Raw genomic sequence first — 21,030 nt, 5'->3', positions numbered from 1 at the left:
GATTGTATATGATGTAATAAAGACTAAATCAGTCATTTACAGTAATTAACAACATTTGTGCTTTGGACAGATGGACATGTGTTAGAGTTTAGATCATGTGACTTCACTTTCCACCAATGATTGTTAACAATAAAAAACTGTAAAGTATCCTGTACTTTTTATTGAGATGATCACAGTCTCCATGTGTTTAAACCATCAGTAATAATATGTTTATATAAATATACGTGTTTATCTCCTCTGTTTACCACACAGTATATGATCCATTCATTGATCAGAGATTAATACAGTTTATTTTATATTGTTAACAAGCATTGGTCCTAAAGTGTGTTAGTGTTTGAAAAATGTGCTGTAAAAGTTTAGTGTTTATCAGGTGGTGAACTAATTATAATAATGTATAATTATTAATAATAATAACTAGTGACTGAGGAAATAGTTGGTGACTGTATTTAGTGTGAAAACAAAGAAAAGTGATTGACACTTTAGTCCACATGGACTGAGAGATGAATCAACAGTGCTGTGTGTACGACCTCTGTCCACACGCTTCATAAATACTGATTCTTTTTGTACTGGTGCACATTCTTCATTTCATTGGTCTGAACGTATTTAGAACCAGTTCTATGAACGGATCAATAAATGAGGCCCCTGGACCATCAGGAAGACAACCAGCAACCTTCTTTATGTGGACTCACTGTGGGTCAGTAGATGGACCTCCTTTGAATCCAATGGGTCTGTCCATGGACTGGTCACTTCTAAAGGACACACAGCTGGGTCCAGGTCCAGGTGTGAGCTGCTTCCTGGTCCTTGAACACACACACACACACACACACACACACACACACACACACACACACACACACACACAGTGTAACACTGATGTACAGAGGTGTGAGTGCTGAGTTCTGACGTGGTCTCACCTCTGATCTTCAGTCTGGACCTCATGTTGTTCCTTCACCGTGTCCTGATCCATCTCCACGTCATGAGATGATGAGCTGAAGATATGAGTGTGAGACAGACAGCGCTACCTGAGTATCATGGTAAAGAGTGTAAACACACATTAGAGAAGATAAAAGATGTCAAAGCTCTGAGTTTCACAACAGATATCTGGAGCTCTGAAGTTTATCAGCACACTGACTGGATGAGAGTTAGTGCTACACACTGTGAGGCTAACGCTAAATGCTACACACTGTGATGCTAACGCTAAATGCTGCACACTGTGATGCTAACGCTAAATGCTCCACACTGTGATGCTAATGCTAAATGCTACACAATGTGATGCTAACGCTAAATGCTACACAATGTGATGCTAACGTTAAATGCTACACACTGTGATGCTAACGCTAAATGCTACACACTGTGATGCTTACGCTAAATGCTAAACACTGTGATGCTTACGCTAAATGCTACACACGGTGACGTTAGCGCTAAATGCTACACACTGTGATGCTAACGCTAAATGTTACACACTGTGATGCTTAGGCTAAATGCTACACACTGTGATGTTAGTGCTAAATGCTACACACTGTGATGCTAACGCTAAATGTTACACACTGTGATGCTTAGGCTAAATGCTACACACTGTGATGTTAGCGCTAAATGCTACACACTGTGATGCTAACGCTAAATGCTACACACTCTGATGCTAATGCTAAATGTTACAAACTTACGGTCACACACCAGCTACGCTTTTCAATTTAATTTTACATTTTAAATTGCACTAAACCATTTTGAAGAGCTGATTTATGTTTATTGTTAATGTTTTTCCACCAAGCAAGTTAAGCTATTGTTTTTGTTTTTTTCTTCTCAATTTCAGATCCTTTATTATTAAATTTTTATTTAAGTTTACATTTTTGATTACACTGACTGAACCAGTGGTATTGGAAGTCAGATTGTATATTCTTTATTTACTAAGCTCGAGAAGCTGTTTTTCACTAAACCATTTTAAAGAGAAGATTTCTGTTATTTTTAATGTCTACCAACCAAGCAAGTGAAGCTGTTTTTTCTCTCAATTTCATTTCCTTCATTATTTAATTTTTATTTACTTTTACATTGTTAATCGCACTGACTGAACCAGTTAAATTTGTTATGTTTTACATGTTACTTGACCAAGCTAGAGAAACTATTTTTTAGAGATTATTGTACTGGTGTGGAGTTATTAAATGAACAAGTAACTCAGCACATTTATATTTGCTTATTAAAAGAAAAAAAACAAAACATAATTAATTAATATATCGGCCCAGTATCGGCCAATAGGAAACACCAGATATCGGTATCGGATGCTCTGAAGTGCCAGATTTGTCCCCCAGGCCTTGAGTTTGACACATGTGATGTAGAGTTTTCTCTTACGGGAATGTCCATTATATGTTTACATTTGAGTAGTTTTTTTCTGTGTCTTTGTGCTATACAGTGCTTGTCTTTTCCTTTGTGTATCACAATGACATGGTCCGTCACCAGTTTACAGTGTGGCACCAGTATGTGGACAAAGATGGAGGACAACGGCCTGTGTGTTAACATGGTCCTATTTCATAAGTGACTTTATTACTAAAGCTTTTAAAAACATTAAAAACTGCATTCATACAAAAAGGGAATAAAATGAACACAGTATAAAATGATCAGTGCTAAGGCTAACCATGAAGAAGAGGAGATAATGCTGAGGATCCCAGGGAACAGAAACAACACATTCATTACTACACAATGAAAACTAGAATATTAGCTTTTCCTGAAGAAAATGCAAGTGAGGATGCAGGTGCTGGCATTGCATTAACTTAGCATTAGCTTTAGCATTAACTTAGCATTAGCTTTAGTATTAACTTAGCATTAATATTAGCCTAACGTTAGCATTAACTTAGCATTAGCTTTAGTATTAACTTAGCATTAATATTAGCCTAACGTTAGCAATAACCTCGCATTAGCAATAGCCTAGCATTAGCACTAACCTAACATTAGCTTAGCATTAGCAATAACCTGGCAATAGCATTAGTCAATCATTAGCACTAACCGAACATTAACTTATCATTAGCTTTAGCATTAACTTAGCATTAGTATTAGCCTCGCATTAGCAATGACCTGCTGGCTCTGGGCCCACTGGCGGCTGCCCGTTTGGCGCGGCTCTGGGCGTCTGCTGGGTGTGGGCCTTGGCTCCTCTGCTGGGGTCTCGGGCGGGGGGCTCTCTGGGTCATCCCCTCGGGGGATTGGGTGCAGGCGTGGAGGTGGTGGGTTGGATGTCATGGGGGGGCCTTGGGGTTGGGGGTTGGGGTCGGTGGCGGGATGCGCTGGGTGCTCGGGCTCCTTGGAGCTTTCTCAGATGTGTGTGTGGGGGGCAATGGCTGCTTCTCGGCGTGGGATTTCGGGGGCGTCTGGGGGAATGCTCGGCCATGAGGGGGTGGCCTGGGGCTCCCTGGCCCCCACTCTTTCTGCTGGCCTGGCTGCATCTGCAGGCTCAGAGCAGTTCCTGGGTTTGCGGTAGCGGTTTTTGCACATATACTGGTATACGATGCACTGGCACGCCTTGGGATGTGGGATAAAACTCATACTTCGCTTAACTTTAGAAACAATCCCAAATATCTGATTCAGGTATTACCACTCACTCATTCCCCCTGTCCACAGCCACCACCATTATAGCTAAGCTTCACACTTGTCACCAGATTGGCTTGATTACACAACATAATAAGCACAATATGTTCTACAACAACTTCACATCTCACTCTCAGGTAAAAATAATCATTTTTTAAAATAATCAACCCTTTCTATTTCCTGCTTTGAGGTTCTCCTCCCTGCTCCCTTCCTCCCCCCCCCCCATCCCCCTCTACCTAGGTGTAACACTGCTCTCCCTTTTTATATTCTCACACTAATAAAAGGTTTCTAACCCTTCCTTAGGGAGGGCTGGTGATGGTCACAATTAAGCAATAAAGTAAATCAATTTATTTCATTGCAATAACAAAACATGCATCGCTGTCTCATAATAATTACACTTCTTGTAGTGTTGAAAATGACTCCTTTGGTGACGTCACCACAGGAGCTGAATCTGAACAGCCTGTAGGAGCGCCGTTTTTACCAGTGGGTGGACTGCAAAGACCATTCAGGAATCACTTATTTTCCTCATCCTGGGAGTTGGAAAGACCAGGGAGGACCAATTTAAAGATCTAGAAATCAGAATTAGACTGTTTTTCATAATGTGGGACTTTTAAAGAGTTTTTTAAGCCAATAAGTGAAGCTAAGCCTGAGCTAAAGGTTGTTTCTATGGTTGTTTTCATGGAACAGCAGTTAGCGTAGCTCATAGCAGCAGTTAGTGTAGCTCGTAGCAGCACCTGTACCGATGATGCTAAAGCAGGAGAACCTGCCTCCAACAGACAGGACACAGGAGGAGAAATAGGTTGGAAAAGTTTAAAAAAGCTTAAAGTGTAAAAAGATTATTATTTAAAATATAGCATAAATTAAATTATTTGAACAGTTTGACAGCAAACTTGTTGAAATGTGTTGATCATGCAGGAGTAGTTAAAACAAGAGGGAAGAATATTAATAAAAACTATAATAAGAATAAGGATAATACTAAAAAATCATGGTTAATTACCAAAACAACTCTGACACAAATGTAATAAAAAACCTAAAATATAAATAAACTACAGTAGAAGCTATAAAGCAAACACCATTAGAGAAATTAACAAATTACAATTATATTACAACTTAAACACAATGTAAACAATGACAAATGTCATGATTAAAGAAGAATAAAACACACACACACACACACACACACGCACACAAACACAACCCAATGCTCCATCAGGCAGCACACACACACATATCCATCAATCCATCCATTTTCAGAGCCACTTTGTCAGCACACAAACAAACACACACAAATTTCCACACTTTCGTATTACTCCCACATCATTCATTTATTTTACTTGTCTCTCTTCCTCATACTGTTCACATGGTCACATGGGACTATATGTGTGAAAGCACCCTTAGTGTCACTGTTGTATTAGGATTTTTCAGTGATCGGTTGCTACTGTCTTGGGAGAGCAAAGGTGCGCATGTAGCTGTGGGGTGGGGTAGTGGGCGGGGGTGTTTTTACAACAGTGACATAACCAAAAAGGATCTTTAGGGGGAGCTCTGAGCTCAAGTTCCTTAGTTCAGCTTTAATGTTGAAGTATTTTATACATTTTTTTTATTTAACTTTTTTTTTCTCATTGTCTGCACATGCTATCAAAGGTCAACACTACGAGAAGTCAAATATTTTAAAGACCGCAATGCATGTTTTGTTATTACAATTAAATAAATTAGTCCAGTGCCCGTTGGAAATATGCATTCATGTAGTGGGAGGAGCTTCTAAATAGAAGTTGGTTGTATGTATAAAAGTTGTATGGTTATTAGTATGTCAATAAACATTGGGATGTGATTGATTTTAACAAAAGTTTAAGAACATTAAAGAAAATTCAAAGCAATACATTCTGTATGCAATACATATCAACACATTTTAAAATAAATTAATGTTGGCCTGAACTACGTCAAAAAGCAGATAAACTAGTTGTTTACACTAATATTTAAAACAAATTAACGTTAGGATAAAAAATTATTCATGCAACTAAATAAACATATATTGTATATACACATACATATGACGGTGTACTGTATAAATATTGTAAATCAATGCCGTTATTGATGACAAATTACCAAAAATCACAGATATGTCACTAGGAATCATTTGATTCTAATTTCCCACCAATAACTTCCTGTGAAATAATTAATCTCCATGAATCACATGATGGTCAAACATTTTAAACTTCTATTGTTACAACTCTCTCTATAAACATCTCTGACACAGTCTGATTCCTCCAGCTCATGCTGGTCACCAGTTTGCTCACACACTGCTCTGAGATGACATCACATTTTAGAACCACTCCATGCCTTCATAGGACAACATCTCTATGTGGTGCTGATTGTAAAGTTGTGCATGTTAAAATAAACAGCAACTTTTGCTACATTTAGCAACAAATCATATTTAAAAACTTATTTTTGACCAGATTTACAACAATATTTTTTTTAAATTTGTGATAGAGTTTTTTTCTTTTAAAAATGTAATGTCAATGTTAAATCTAAATGTTAAATATATATATCAATCTAATATTTTAATCTTAAATCTAAATGTACATCTAAAGCTAAATGTTGAATCTACATAATACATGTTAAATCTAAATGTTTACCCTAAATGTCATGGGTGAAACTAAATGAATAGCTCAAATGCAAATTCACCAAAAGCACCAAAATAAAAGTATATTTAAATGTAATATCTAGACTTAACATTTGGATTTTAATTCAATGTTTAATATTTTGATTTAGATTGACATTATCTTTTTACAAGAAAACAATTCTCACAAATATTGCTGTAAATCTGGTTAAAATATTTTTTTTTTTTTGCTAAATGTCGCAAAAAGTTGCTGTTTCATTTAGCATGCACAACTTTAATATTGGCACCTCATACATCAATTAAATATTTATGTAAATGTTTGTTTATTGTGTGAATCAGGAAGCCCTGTGTAGAGAGGGGAGAGAAGAAGAAGAAGCTGACAACCCTGCAGGACAACATTTCAGGCCTCTACGGCTCCTTAGACGTAGTTTGGACAGTAAGACGCCATTATTTTATGATATTTGAGATATTCTAGAGGACATTATTCACTGTTCTTTGATGCATTGCTGGATGTTGTGTTGATCACTTGTACTGGGTTGTGTTTGCCTGGTGTTGTCTCAGGGACATTTGCAGCCTGTGGTTTGGTGCTTCCTGTTTCTGCTCTATCTAGGCTGTAATAAACTGTCAGTCTTACACAGGAAAGTGTGCCTCTGTTCATGTGTGCTGTGTATCTTTATCAGTTTCTAGGATCCTGTAACTGTAGTACATGAAAATAAATTATTATTTACTTTTGTGTTTGTAATGTTAATGTGTTAAAGCTGTTTGATTTTATGTTGCTTCTATTTTATGTAGCAAATGTGTGTGTGTGTGTGTGTGTGTGCGCGCGCGCAGAGTAGACAGTGAAATATGCAGTAATAAGTTCTTTTTTTTATATATATATCCCGATATTTTTAAGCTATACCACGATATACGATATATATATCGATATTTTGCCCTTGTCTTAAGATGATGCTTTGATGCATAAAAATGAACCAGAATGTCAATACTTAATATATATAATAATGTTTTTTCTGTGATATAATTGGGGTTTCCTCTAACTATTATAGCATAACATACCTGTTAGTTAAATTTTTCAGAGTCAAATCCTTAAAATAAGGTCAGTCAGTTAAAGCCACATGTCTAATGTCACACAGCGACCTTTATTAACATAAGTGTAGAGAATAATATCAACATTTATAAAATAAATTATGTGCATTTGTGCACATTTTAAAAGCAACTTCAGCTGACCAAAGTGCTGTACATTTTTTCATTATTATAATTAATGAATTATTCATCTATTATCACTGACAATTGTGAATTTATCAGATACATAATATATAAACAGTTGCCATTACTAACGCGCACACGCACACACACACATGCACACACACACACACACGCGCTGTAATGATAGCCTTCTGAGGATTGTCCTTATAAAGGAGCCATGGTAACCATGGTAACGTAAGGTCAGAGTTGAGTCAGACTTGCCTACTTCCTGATTTGTACTGAGCGCATGGATGGAGCTTTATGTTACTTTTCTGTTACCATCCCGTCTGAAACAATATAAGCAGTGTTTGATCTTCCCCTGCTTACAATAAACATGCAGTGTGACGTAACGTGTTGTTTTGAGTTCTGTTTACAACATTATTGACCCACGGAGACCTCTGGATCACCACAGCTCACACACACACACACACGCACACACACACACACACACACGCACACACACACACACACACACACACACACCACACACACACACACACACACACACACACACACACACCACACACACACACACACACAGTTTTACTAAGCATTATGCCTGTCATAGACAGGACCATGTCCTTAGTAATATGGTAGGCTAATGCTTTGGTAATCTCGCCCCACTTTTAAAGCACAGCACGAGTCATTGAATCTTTCAGCGTAGTTTGTTTTGGCTGCAATCAGAGGGACAGAGCAAGAGAGGGGGGGCGGGGTTAAGAGGGACAGATGGTAGGAGGAGAATAAAACATACTGGTGGCTTTACGGAAAAATTTTTTTTTAATGTTATGTTAATTATATCGATATTACGATATAGTCCTATGCTATATCTCCTGAATAAATATATCAATATTTATTAAAAACTTGATATATGGCCCAGCCTTAGTTCTGTCTCATACAGAGAAGCTCCGTGACCTGGAGATAAAGTACAACTGGGTCTATCCCTCTACTCTTAGAATCAATGCAAATTTCAACTGCTCCGTTCTCCTGATGAGGTGGAGGTGTACATCCGCAACGTATCCAAATGATCCACACGACTCTGGTCTGTAAACCTTCTTTCTTGCGTGTCACTTATATTTAAGTTTCTGAGCTGCTGCGGCTGACTGTTGACTGTTGTCACGCTGTTCTCTGTTTGCCGTAAATGGTGGCTGTCGTGATTCAATCACGTGATGCATATCCCGTCTATTTGACTGTTTGGAGCAGCAGATTCGACTGTTATAAAGACAATAATATTAATGGTTGTGTAGTTTCTGTTTCTGTTACATTAATTAGGGTTTATTTATTTTTTCTCTAACTAATCCCATGTCATTGATTGATATACATTTTGGTATGCTATCTAGTTTAAGAAGATTTTCCCTAATTTAATATTGCAGACTGAGATTTATGTTTTGTTTTTGTTTCTGTTTGCTGTTTCTTGTATTATGTATGTATGTGTGATTGTGTGGTGGTGTGGAAGTGTATGTATGACTATAAGTGCTCTTGACTGGTTGTTCTCACTCTTATTTGTTGTAAATCGCTTTATATTTTTTTTCTATATTTTCTTTTTTATTAAGTATTGTTAATGGTCTTAAAATGATTCATGTGAACATTAGAAGCTTACTTCCTAAAATCGACCAATTGAGAGGCTGGATAACTTACAATAAACCTAGCATTATTACAATATCTGAAACATGGCTTTCTTCTAGCATCTCTGACAATGATGCTCATCTGGAGAATTATACTTTGTACAGAGCAGACCGAGGCTCTAGCGTAGCCACCTTTATAGCATCTAATCTTCAATCTCTGCTTATTCACCCAAAAGAAAAACCAGTGCACTTTGAAGGTCTGTTTGTAAAAGTTATTTTACATGAAAATAAACAATTAATCATTGGTAATATTTACAGACCTCCTAACTCCCCTTCTGATTCCGTGAAAAATATATTGTCTACAGTTTCATCCTTAGGCCGTAATAATGAGATGATATTACTGGGTGACTTTAACATAAACTGGTTGGCTCCTTCCTCTGCATCTGAGTCAAACATTATTAATAGCTCAAACGTTTCCCAGTTGATTAATGACCCTACAAGAATTAGTCCCACATCACAATCTCTTCTTGATCTGATCTTAGTAACTCACCCTGAGCGCTTTTTAAAAAGTCAAAGTCAAAGTCAAAGTCAGCTTTATTGTCAATTCCTTTGCATGCACAAACATACAAGGAAATCGAGAAGACGTTTCTCACTTCCCACGGTGAACAGATAAAGTGCTCAGGCACAACAGAAAAGACATTCCTATACTAAAGGTAGACATACAATTTTTACAACAGATAAAACCTTTACTAATACCAAATACTAAAACTAATACTAATATATAAATACTAAATACTAAATACTAAAACTAATACTAATATATAAATACAGTGTGTAGGTGGGAGTAGCAGCATGAGTTCCTATATAGTAAAAAAAAAATTCTGTATATACAGTAGTAGTGCAAAGAGCAGTCAGTAAAACAGTAATAAATAACAGCATTTTCAGTCTTTTTGCTATTTTGGTGGGGGGGAGGGATTCAGCTGGTGGATAAGACTGAGGTGACAGAGGGGAGAGAGTTCAGCTTCCTCTGGTGTGTTATCTGACTGTTTTAGGGATCACTGTATTGTGTATTGTATATGGAAAATTAAACCTCCATGTCTCCCCCAAAAATTATTAAAGTTCGTAGAACAAAATGGTTAAACAGTGAAAACTTTATTAACGATATTTTAAATATTAACTGGGACAGACTTTTTTCAATACCTTCAATAAATGAAGCCTGGGACTATTTCTCCTCTGAACTTCTAAATGTTATTAATCTTCATGATCCATTTACAGAAATCACAGTTAAAGGAAGCCATCTTCCCTGGGTGAATGGAGAACTCCTCAGTCTGTTTAGACAACGGGATAAGGACTGGTCAACTTTTAATCACACTAAGCTTTCTGCTGACTGGGACGTATATCGACACCTGCGAAATATATGTACCACGCAAACTAGAAATGCTAGATCAAATTATTGCAAAAACAGTCTTACAAATAACTTTAAACAACCTAAACAGTTTTGGAAGCAAATAAACAAATTATCAGGTAAATCTAACTCTGCAACACATAATATGCTTATTAATGATGTAATTACTAATGACTCTGGTGCGATTGCTTCTGCCTTTAGCCAACATTTGTCACAACTTCCACAGGTCCATTCTCCTCCCCATGCTTCACTTTCTTCCTCTAATGCTCCATCTTGCAGCAGTTTCTCATTCAGTAGGGTAAGCCCAGCTGTAGTAGAGCAGATCATAAATGAACTTTCTCATAGCAGTGCTGGTCCAGACGGCATTGAGACCAAGTTTATCAAGCTTGCCTCTCATGTTTTCCTTTAGCCGATCTGTTTAACTATCATTTAGTACATGTGAAGTTCCCTCTGCCTGGAAATGTGCAAAGGTCATCCCCGTGTACAAAGGGGGTGACACTAGTATTGTAAATAACTACAGACCAATCTCTATGATTAACAGTATTGTTAAAGTCTATGAGAAAATAGTCTTTAATCAACTATCTGAACACCTCTCAACCAATAACCTCTCATCTCCATTTCAATCTGGCTTTAGAAAACACTTCTCTACTACATCTGCTTTATTAAAATTTACCAATGATATTTTCTCTGGCTTTGACAATAATCTGCTTACTGGTGCTTTATTTATAGATCTCACCAAAGCGTTTGATATGGTCGATCACTATTTGCTTTTAGACAAGCTTCATTCTATAGGCCTGGATAGGTCTTCACTCCTCTGGTTCAATTCTTACCTTCATCATCAGCAGCAGTGTGTGTTTTACATTGGCAGCTACTCTGAATTTTTATTTATTGAGAAAGGTGTTCCGCAGGGTTCTTCTCTTGACCCACTTTTATTTTCAATATTTATTAATGATCTCTCTCTTGCATGCAATGACTGTAACATCCAACTTTATGCTGATGACACTGTGATTTATTCTGCAAAATCCAATATCTCTGATATAAATCACTCTATTCAGCATGACTTTAATGTAGTTCAATCCTGGCTACAATCTAATAAACTATTACTCAATAACTCTAAATCAAATTTTATGTTGTTCCAGAAGCGGGTTCGCCCAGTTTCAGCCAATGAGATTAAACTCACTTTTTCTGATTTGTCACCAGTCCCAGTTGTTGATCAGTTTAAATATCTTGGTCTATGGCTAGACTCCTCACTGTCATTTAAAACTCATATACAAACTATTACAAACAAAATTTCTTATCGCTTAAAATTGCTTTATCAATCACTTAATTCTTTTAGTTACTCAGTTAGAAAAAGGATAATTTTACAATTGATTCTTCCCATTATTGATTACAGTGATATTATTTATCAAAACACCACTGCCACGATTCTCCAACCACTTAATGTCACTTACAATAGTCTGTGTAGATTTATCCTCCGCTGTCCCTTCAGAACTCACCACTGCCAAATGTATGAACATATGTCATGGCTCTCTCTGGCATCTAGACGACAGCTTCACTGGCTATTATTTATATTTAAATGTATTAATTTAAGTTTTCCTGATTATTTAAAACAATATGTAATTCCTTTCAGATCGTCATACAGTTTGCGTCATGCTGATCAACCATATCTTGTAGTCCCTAGAGTCAAAAAAGAAGTCGGTAAATTTTCATTCAAATATAAAGCTCCATTTGACTGGAACATTCTCCCATTATCGATCTGCTCTCTAACCTCTGTGTCTCTGTTTAAAAATGCTCTTGTCCTCCATTTCCAGAATATCTGTCAGTGTTTTTGATCATAGGCTATGTAACCTAAACCTTTTTATTTATTTAATCTAATGAAAGTTCTTACTATCATTAGATAGCTACTATTAATGATATCACTATTATTACTTATTTATTTTTTGTATAAAATATTTACTGTTTTGAACAACTGTCAAATGTATACTGTGTGTGTGTGGGTGTGTATGTGTGTGTGTCTATCTATACTTTGTTGTATTTATTATTTCTGAAATACTGAATTCTTGTATTGTCTACTCTGCTGTATCTGTCATCTTATGTAAGTTGAGGACCCCCTCAAAAACGAGATGTTCCATCTCAAGGGGCTTATCCTCCAATAAATAAATAAAATAAATAGATAAATAAAATAAAACATTTTCCAACAGTCTGCTACATTACAACAACCATTCTTTTCCTTTCTAACCTCCACAGTCTCACTGCAGAGAAGATTTGCTGAAAAGTAAAATCAAGACTCTGGAGTCACAGTTACATCATGTCTACATGCAGGTGAGCAGCAGCTGCTAAAGAAGCAAAGAATCCATTTGTGTGTAAGTGTAAGAGTAGATGTTGCTCTTTACCTTTGTTTGACAGTTTCTGTGATGTCTCTCTCCTTCCTCAGAAGTGTCTCACTGACAGCGTGTGACGTGTTAGCCAGCTTACACTTAATGTCTGAAAAAAAAACCCAAAAAATGTCTAATGATTAGTGCACGTGCAGAAGTGGTGGAGACCGCCCCTATTTAAATAAGCGTTTTGCTTGTTTAATGTGGAGAGGTTTTGCTTGTTTAATGTGGAGAGGTGAGTGCACAGAAGCACAATGACATTTGAGGAAAATCTGTGTATCATGAGTTCATTTGTTTTTTTTTTATTATGTAACAAAAACATGAAAAACGAAAAACACACTCATTTGATATTTGTTTCCAAAACCAAAAAGAAAAAACGGAAAATGCCTTGTTTTTCAAATTCAAGCTCTTTTGCTTCGGTACAGAAAACAAAAGACGGAAAATGAACACCTGTATTCATTTTCTCCATTACCGATTGGCCAAAGTATGTGAAGAAATGAATAATAAATAACATAAAAATAGAGAGAATGAATAAAATATAATTTCTTGGAAGTCACATATACAGTACATTGCAGCCAAAATAGCAACGTCAATCACAATATTACAAAAAGTATTTTTTTTTTTTTAAATCAGTCATCACTATACACCTTGTTCTGTTCCTTCATTCTCCCATTTATTACTGACTGTGTGAACATGTGGAGAACACATATAAAACAAATATGGACTTAATATTCAAAGGTCATAAAAGAGCAATAAAAACAGTAATCAAACTGAAGGCACTGAAATTCTAGGATTTATTCAACCACAAAACTATTCACATTGTGAACAAAACAAATCACAATCATTGACAAAAGGGTTTCCAAAAGTGATTTCAAATAAGAGAAAATAAAGACAATGTGAGGGTAATATACATGTTAAAAACAGCCTGTATGACCCAACACATAAACACACTGTATATCAGTCAAAGGTGTTCATCTATAGAACCATTACAGTGAAGAAATGAAAACCTGTATCACTGAAAAAGTTCAAACATACTGTATGTTTACAAACCAAGCTCCTCTTTCAAAGAACAATGTAGAAAGAACAGTTACAATTACGTCTTCAATTACAACTTAATTACCATTACGGTCACCAGCATTTTTTCCAATTACAATTAAAATTACAATTGTTGTTTTTCCCCTTAATGTTAATTACAATTATGTTCCTCAATGACTGAAGTTCAAATTCAGTTCATCACAATTATAAACCTGGTATTAATATTTATGGTGTGGACGTCTGAGCCTTTTTTCTGTCAGCACTGTAAACCTGAACGTTCAAAGTCATTAAATAGATTAAGTAGTTTACACTCAAAGTTATAGAAAATTTAATATATCTAAGTAATTACATGCTAAGAATGATAAAGTTATTTCTGTTGTTTTAAATGGTAATTATTAAAAAAAAACTTACTTCATATAACACTTTAATATAAATGTTATCAAAAAGTACAAGTAGCCGATCATCCAACCTTTTAAGTTCTGGAAAAAAAGAATATTTTTAAGTTAATCAACTTTAAAAAAAATAAAAAAAATCTGGCAATGAATTGCCTGAATGTTTTTTAGTTGTGGTAACTTATTCATGTTTACAGTGAGTATAGCATAGATTTTATTTATTTAATGGTAAAATGATCCTCAAGTGAAGTGAAAACCTGATATGAAACATATTTTAATCATTGTTAACTACATGTGTGTAAGCCATAGAACTGTAAAATGGTTCCACAGGTTCACGTTTCATTAATTTGTAATTGATAGTTAAAAATAAATAAAAATCATGACAATTACAAAGTCAAATTTTCTGAACTCAATTACAATCAATTATGATTACGACAGCAACATATTGTATTTCAGTTATAATTCTGATTCTAATTCCGTTGTAACTATAATGAATAATGAATTGTAATTGTAATAGCAGCAGATGTTTGACAGCAGTGGATCCACATGGTTGAGTCAGTGTGTGATCAGAGTGAAGCTGCTCATCAGACACTCACTGATTCCTCACCTCACATCAGCTCAGAGCCTTTTCAGCTGCTGCTGTAGAGAAGAAGCTGCGTCTGTGTGTCTGTCACCAGCTCACAGTGTGAACACAGCAGAGTGACGTTAGAGTGTTAGAGCGACGGACATTTGCAGCCTGTGGTTTGGTGCTTCCTGTTTCCGCTCTATCTAGGCTGCAAAGAATGGCTGTAAACTGCCAGTCTTACACAGGAAAGTGTGCCTCTGTTCATGTGTGCTGTGCATCTTTATCAGTTTCCAGGATCCTGTAACTGTATTACATGAAAATAAACTATCATTTACTTTTGTGTTTGTATTGTTAATGTGTTAAAGCTGTTTGATTTTGTGTTGCTTCTATTTTATGTAGCAAATATTCTCTCTGTGTGTGTGCGTATGCCCCTGTGTGCGCAGAGTAGACAGTGAAACATACAGTAATAGGTTCTGCCTAGGGCTGGGCGATATGGCCATTTTTTTAATATCTCAATATTTTCAAGCTATACCACGATATATGATATATATCTGGATATTTTGCCCTTGCCTTGAGATGATGCTTTGTTGCATAATATTCAACCAGAATGTCAATACTTAATATATATACATATATAATAATGTTTACTCTGTGACGTAATTGGGGTTTCCTCTATTATTATTATAAAATAATGTACCTGTTAGTTCCTGTTTTTCAGAGGAAAATCCTTAAAATAAGGTCAGTCAGTTAAAGCCACATGTCTGTCACACAGGGACCTTTATAACATAAGTGTAAAGAACAATATCAACATTTTCAAAACAAATTATGTGCATTTTGTACACACTTTAAAAACATTTTATTATTAAAATTAACTATCAATTATTTAATTATTATTACTGACAAATGTGAATTAATCAGATACATAATATATAAACAGTTGCCACTACTAACACGCACACACACACACACACAGACGCGCTGTAATGATGGCCTTCTGAGGACTGTCCCTATAAAAGAGCCATGGTAACCATGGTAACGTAAGGTCAGAGTTGACTCAGATCTGCCTTCTTCCTGGCTTATTTTCCTTTCTAACCTCCACAGTCTCACTGCGGAGAAAATTTTCTGAAAAGTAAAATCAAGACTGTGGAGTCACAGTTACAAAGAAGCAAACAATCAATTTCTGTGTAAGATTAGATGTTGCTCTTTACCTTTGTTTGACACTTTCTGTGATGTCTCTCTCCTTCCTCAGAAGTGTCTCACTGACAGCGTGTGATGTGTCAGCCATGCAGCTTACACTGAATGTCTGAAAAAAGAACCATAAAACGTCTAATGATTAGTGCACATGCAGAAGTGGTGGCACGCCCCTATTGAAATGAGCGTTTTGCTCGTTTAATTTGGAGAAGCGAGTGCACAGAAGCACACAGACATTTGAGGGAGTTACATTAGAGACAGATGGACTTCTCTGTCTGCTGCACAAACATTTAATAATGTAGAAAACTAAATAAACAAATCAAAATGTAAAAAATAAATAAATAAATAAACAGCAACTTTAAAACCTAATGATATTTTTTTTTATTATGTATTAAATTTTCTTACATTCAACAAGTTTTATATGTTTTTATATTAAAAATGTTAAGTGAGTCTTAGTCATCCATGGTTTACCAGGTTGATTATTTTGTGCAATCATTTGAAGATTGTAAAAAAGGTATTGTTTGCCTTTTTTTCTAAAAATTATTCTATATTTTATTAATTAAGTGCAGTTGACATGTTTGCAGATCATTTTTCACTGAACATGAAAAGTGTCACATTAACACTAGAAGTCCCACAGAGGTGTCAAATGAACTTTTTACCTATAAAACCCAGAGAGGTGTCATTTGACCCAAAGAGAACACAAAAATTATTTATTTTTAATGACAGTGTGGTGTGAGAAATGTGCAAAAGAACAACTGTGATTTGTTTTCAATGGTTTTTATTTAGAAGAATCTCCTTCATCCTCTTATTGAGACTCGTGACATACTTGGCACTGCCACGGTATCTCTCTCCTACATTTGCCACATGTGTATTTGTGGCAATGAACACATCGCACAGTTGCGCGATTGCTCTTGCAGCAATGGTTGATCTGACACTTAGCCCTTTTCCCAGGGCCAGGTGTAGGCGGTTGTTGTTGGCGCAGTTGCTCTTTGAGTGCCTTCTTTTCACTCACATGAGAGTTAGCCAACTCTCTTGCTAGCTGAACCAGGAAGTCCACCCGTCTCTCCTGCACCCCGGTGCATGCTTGATAAAGCAGATGTGCATTGAGTGCCGCCATGTCGATCATGTTGTAGAACACGGCGACTGGCCATCGCCGTGTTCCTGTGCGCACACTGTACTCCCGCACCATCTGGTCCATCACATCCACTCCGCACTTTGTGGTGTTGTATTGGGTGATGGTGTTTGGCTTCCTTTTGATGGTTTCCTCAGTCTCAACCACGCTGTGCATGCTGCTGAGAATGTAGACGGTCTTTTTTCGTTTGGGCGCATACACCGTCAGCGTGGCACCAGTGGTGGAAAACACCTAAAAAAGAAGAAATTGTTGTTATTATAGCGGTTTTAAACACAATGACACACTCAGAGGTGTTGATGGAATAAAAAAGACCAACAACATACCTGAGTGGTGAATTCCTTGCGGTCCATCTTTCTAGTTGACTGAGGAATTTCCCGGCGAATCTTGTTGACTGTCCCGAGGATGGTGGTTTTCCGGCTGAGCAGTCGTCGTGCAAGTGTCAGTGATGTAAAGAAATTGTCCGTGGTGACCGTCCTGCCTTTGTCCATAAATGGTTCCATCAGCTTCATCACCACACTCTCAGAAAGTCTCTCCTCACTGGGACGACTGGGGTCCTTTCCAAGATATGGGAGGACATTGCAGATGTACTTTGTTTTCAAATCACAAGCCACCCAAAACTTTATGCCAAATTTGTCGGGTTTTGTTGCAATGTACTGCAGGAAACAGCAGCGAGTCTTCGATGGGAAAAGCTGTTCATCAATTGTGATGTGTCGACCAGGGTTGTAGCATGTGATGCAGTTGGTAACAAACGATCCCCACACATCCGAAATTGCAGCAAACTTATCTGTCTGCACTCGCTCACTGCGCGTAAACATGTCATCAAATCGTAGGTGACGCATGATGTCTTGGAAACGGTTTCGTGACATAATTCCAGTGATAAGTGGGTTTCCCAGGCATGCTGACCAGCTGTCACGCAGAGATGGAACCTTGGTCACCCCCCTCAAAATAATAACAGAAATAAATGCCATTAGTTCATGGAGGATCATGAACCAGTCCGTCTGCTCCGTTTGCCGTGCATGCTGAATAGTCCATTCTTGAATGGGACGGAGCATGCCAACAATGAATGAAACAGAGGAAGCTCTGAAGGCGACTCCTGATTCTTCTTCTGGCCTTTGCTGTTGGCTCTCCATCTGCAGCGTACGGTTCCATTGGAGTGAAACGGAGAATTGTACCCACATGTTCTTCATGCCACACTGTGCCCTCTTTCGCCGTCTCTGTGGGCTCACTCTCCAACCGAGCTCTCTTTTCCAGATGAGGAGCAGTCACGTCATCTGCAATGTGAACAAATTCAAATTATTCTTTTCTTCGGTTTTAAATAAAAATAAAGTCAGGAAATGAAAATAGGATGTTTGGGAAATCTAACCTGAAGACAGCTCAGAGTCCGAATCCGAATTTGGCTGAAGGTTTATGTCCTCCCCATCTGAGTCACAAGGGTTTGCATTGTTCAGGATCAATTCCAACGCTTCTTGAGTGGTAAACCTTCTCTGCATTTTGAGTAGAATAAGTGTGGAGTGTCAGCAGGTGGAAGCAGCCAGCTATTTATTCCCCACAGCACAAAAGGCTGCATGACAACATGGTATTCCAGGGGTGTCCAATTCCGGTCCTCGAGGGCCGCTAATCAGCACACCTTATTCAAATGATCATCCAGCTCTGCAGAAGCCTGATAATCATTTGAATCAGGTGTGTTGGAAGAGGTGACTCTGTTTCTTTCAATGTTTGTAGTCTGTGTTTGTTCTCCCCCAGCATCAAGCAGAACGAGTTAATAAACGGGGCATTGTGACTTTAGCTTCCAGGGCACTTCCCCCGAACATTCCAGACTTCCATTGTTAGAGTCAGGCTCTCCCCCCTGCTGATTTCTCAGGTGATTCATTTACAAATGAATAGAGGCAAATTGTAGCCATCAGAGTCGTCAGTTTGGTCCTAGAGTTCATTTGACCCTGCTCTGGGACTTCTGGGGGGATATAGAAATCCCTGGGACTTCTAGTGTTAAGTGGTAAAGCCACACATTGGTTAGGATTGTGTTAATGTGCACTGAAATGTGTGTGATTACAGATGTATATACTTATGTTTACGTCATACTCATTCAGTAGAATTCAGTAATAAGTTTATAGCTGTAAGACGACTCAACATCTTTTATGCTTATTAATGCTAAAATAGTTTAATGTTGTACCGTAATGGTTTGAAACTGCCCTATTGAGTGATTAGCTGCTTGCTCTATTTCTTTTAGTTAATCTGTGATATTTTATTGAATTTAGGTGTTATGTTATTATCATGTATATATGGCAAAGGATAAAAAAACAGTTAAAATTAAGAGAAAAAGAAAATGTAATTCTCTACTATTTTAACTACAGCATTTTCCTATTATTTATTATTTTTGACCCAGAGTATTTAAAATAAACATGCATGAAGATTAGTCTTTGAAAAAAAACTACACCGTGTTTTTTTTTGTGCTTGACAAAACATTTAATTAAAAACAGCAAACTTCTAAAAATAGAAATATTTACAAAATAAGTTCAAAGTCTAAAAGCTTAATCCACTGTTGTCCACTGCCTGCATCTGGTTCATCACCGTGATGTCGTCTTCCTTTTCTCTGGACAGGGGTCTGTAACCTGTGGCTCTGGAGCTGGATCTTTGACTCTTTTGCAAAGGCTCCCTATAGTTATAAGAAAATATTAAAATAATGAATTATTATTTCTTACAGAGGTTATTAATGATTAATGAAATTGACAATAAAATCATGATAAAACAATCTGTCAACCTAAAAACTATCATCAACAATAAACTTTCCTTACACCTGTGGTTCACCTTATGTTTTAAATTTCTGGTAAGATAAATAAATCAACAAAATGACTCTTCTGGAAGAAAAAAGAGATTTTATTAGTTTAGAAAAATATTTGATTAACTGCTCACGTGCTGGATTAATAAGAATGCTTGATATGTTGCAAGAAATTGTGTTGACTGACGTGATCGTGTGTTATCAAATTCAAGTTGTTTTTTGTAGTACTACAAATACATCAAAAAAAATGTTTGTTATTAATAATATTATTCAATATATTTGTAACTACATATAAAATTTTCTACACTATATTGACATCAGTGACGTGTCGTGACCACTAGGGTTGGGTAGGCTGGGCGTTAAAAATTGAGACCACCAATGTCAACACCAATGGCAAATTTCATATGTTTCTGCTGGCAAGTGTTAATTCAATTCAATTCAATTCAACTTTATTTGTATAAAGCAATTTACAAGTCATCTCAATGCGCTTACCAAAATATAAAATTCATTATAAGAAAGAAAAAACCCAAGATCCACATGAACAAGCATTTAGCCATCGTAAACACCATTAAAGAAACAAAAACTATTATTTAATATTGCCTCCATACTCTCCCAACAAAATATATCTCATGACACGGCAGCACATCTGTTGTTCGTGTTGGAAACACAGTAACATGGAGAAAATGAAAAACAACAACAACTTAGAACATCCTCAGTGAGGAGCATCCACAAAGTCAATCCTTCCTTTTGTTCCATTCACTGTGAAAAGTATGAACGATTTTCTGACTTTACCTTTGCTGAAGGTCTGGTAGCTCAGGTGTTGGTCTGCCATCTTTTAAAAGCTGTTGTTTTTATAAAGAAAACGTTTCTAAATCATCTCTAACGCTGTCATCCTGACTGTAGTGTTATCCCGCCCACTAGCTAGAGAACGCAGCAGCAGCGGTCATGTGATATCGATTCACTAATGCTGACCTGAGGGCCATTGTTGGGGTGTTGGGAAGCATCAGTAGACAGTCCCATGTCTGATGCTCACTGTTGTCATACAACACAAACTCTCTGATCTTGACTTTTACTCCACTGTTGAAGTCAGCAGACAGCTTCATGAATCTGACTGTGTAAATGTCCTCCATCCTCACCTGGTAACACAGAGAAACTATTAGGTCAG

The 21,030-nt window shown here is 36.9% G+C and overlaps 1 long non-coding RNA gene across 1 annotated transcript; it reads right to left on the bottom strand.

Annotated features, from left to right (window-relative positions):
* Positions 1-933: 933 nt before the first annotated feature.
* On the bottom strand, positions 934-14,900 carry LOC114459384 (uncharacterized). The gene is made up of 3 exons (XR_003673332.1): positions 14,809-14,900; positions 12,793-12,883; positions 934-989 (listed from the first exon to the last, which is right to left on the bottom strand). It is a non-coding gene; the product is annotated as an uncharacterized LOC114459384 (long non-coding RNA).
* Positions 14,901-21,030: the final 6,130 nt, after the last annotated feature.

This window comes from Gouania willdenowi, unplaced genomic scaffold (genome assembly GCF_900634775.1).
Source record: "Gouania willdenowi unplaced genomic scaffold, fGouWil2.1 scaffold_309_arrow_ctg1, whole genome shotgun sequence".
In the NCBI taxonomy this organism is placed as follows: domain Eukaryota; kingdom Metazoa; phylum Chordata; class Actinopteri; order Blenniiformes; family Gobiesocidae; genus Gouania; species Gouania willdenowi.
This window is presented reverse-complemented; position numbering and strand designations above follow the sequence as displayed.